The 1888-nt window shown below is 36.4% G+C and overlaps 1 non-coding gene across 1 annotated transcript; it reads left to right on the top strand.

Moving 5' to 3' along the window:
• Positions 1-588: 588 nt before the first annotated feature.
• On the top strand, positions 589-692 carry LOC112774524 (small nucleolar RNA R71). Its single transcript, XR_003189010.1, has one exon. It is a non-coding gene; the product is annotated as a small nucleolar RNA R71 (small nucleolar RNA).
• Positions 693-1888: the final 1196 nt, after the last annotated feature.

Below are 1888 nucleotides of genomic sequence, written 5' to 3'. Positions count from 1 at the left end.
TTGGGTGTCTCCATCTACTGCTAAGAGGGTTCGAATGGTTTATTGTTGAACTGGTTCTGGTTCATTCCATTCTGATTATTATTGAAGCCTTGTTGAGGCTTCTGTTGGTCTCTCCACCCAAAGTTAGGGTGGTTTCTCCATCCCCGATTGAAAGTATTCGAATAGGAATTATTGTTGGAATTTCTAGAGGAGTTTCCCATATAGTTAACCTCCTCCATGGTGGTCCAGGAATTATCACCTGTGTCCACCTCAAAGGCCGTCTCTGGACAGTAAGCCTATGAGTTCTGTGTCCCACTCAAGTGCCGAGTGATCATGTTGATCTGTTGGGACATGAGCTTGTTTTGAGCTAGGATGGCGTCTAAGGTGCTTACCTCTAGGACGCCTCTCTTCTGGGCAGCCCCATTGTTCACAGGGTTCCTTTCAGAAGTGTACATGTATTGGTTGTTAGCAACCATGTCAATAAGCTCTTGTGCCTCTTCAGGCGTCTTCTTCAAGTGGAGTGATCCACCTGCAGAATGGTCCAATGCCATCTTAGACATCTTAGATAAACTATCATAGAAGATATCTAACATGGTCCACTCTGAGATCATGTCAGGAGGACATCTCCTGATTAATTGCTTGTATCTTTCCCAAGCCTTATAGAGGGATTCACCCTCTTTCTGTCTAAAAGTTTGTACTTCCACCCTAAACTTGCTCAGCTTTTGAGGTGGGAAGAACTTGGTCAAGAATCCATTGACCACCTTCTCCTAGCTATCTAGGCTTTCCTTAGGCTGAGAATCCAGCCAAAGCCTTGCTCTATCTCTTAATGCAAAGGAAAAGAGTATGATCTTGTAAACCTCTAGATTAACTCCATTGGTTTTGACAGTGTCACATATCTGCAAAAAGTCAGATATGAATTTGTTAGGATCTTCCTGTGGAAATACATGAAACTTGCAGTTCTGCTGAACTAAAGTGACCAGTTGAGGCTTCAACTCAAAGTTGTTCGCACCTATGGCAGGAATGGAGATGCAGAGCTGCGCCCATAGAAATTAGAATTGGGTGCAGTGTAAGATCCTAGGACTTTTCTTGCGTCACCCCCATTGTCTGAATTAGCTGCCATTGTTGTTTCTTCAGCTTCTTGTTCTAGAGCTCCTGTTAGATTCTTTATGAATCTGCTAGCCTGAGCTTGTTGCAGATGCCTTCTCAGAGTTCTTTCAGGTTCAGGATCTAGATCACAGAGAGTTTCTTTATCCCTACTCCTGTTCATAAACAAGAAGAAAGAAACCAAGAAAAGAAGAAGAAAGGAGTCTCTATGTCGGAGTATAGAGGTCCTTTGTTAGAAAGATAGATGAAGAAAAGAAAAGAAGATGTCTTTTATTTAAAAAAAAAAAGAAGTTTTCGAAAATGTAGAGGGGGAAGAAGTAGAATATTTTCAAAAAAGAAGAGAGAGAAGAAGATAGAAGATTTTCGAAAATAGAAGAAGAAAAGAAGAATTAGAAAGAATCAAACTCTTAAAATTAAAATGAAATAACCAAGTAACTAACTGAGAAAAATTTGAAAATAAAATAAAATAAAAGATTTGAAAGAGATTTCATTTTGAAAATATTTGAAATTTTAAAAAGAAAGATTCATCAAAGATTTGAAAAATAAAATTTGAAAGGAAAGAGTCAAACAAAACAAGATAAAATTATAAAATTAAAGAGAAAAGATTTGATTTTGAAAAAGTTTTAAAATTTAAGAAGAGAATGTCAAATAAAGATTTTAAAATTCAAAAATTAGAGAAAGTCAAATGAGAGAGAAGATAAGATAAGATTTGAAATTTAAAGATTTTAAAATTAGAATTCAAAAGAGAGAAAAACTAACAAGATACTAAAATTTTGGAAATTGAATTTTAAAAGAAAGATAAGAT

This window comes from Arachis hypogaea, chromosome 18 (assembly GCF_003086295.3).
Source record: "Arachis hypogaea cultivar Tifrunner chromosome 18, arahy.Tifrunner.gnm2.J5K5, whole genome shotgun sequence".
NCBI classification, from domain to species: domain Eukaryota; kingdom Viridiplantae; phylum Streptophyta; class Magnoliopsida; order Fabales; family Fabaceae; genus Arachis; species Arachis hypogaea.
This window is presented reverse-complemented; position numbering and strand designations above follow the sequence as displayed.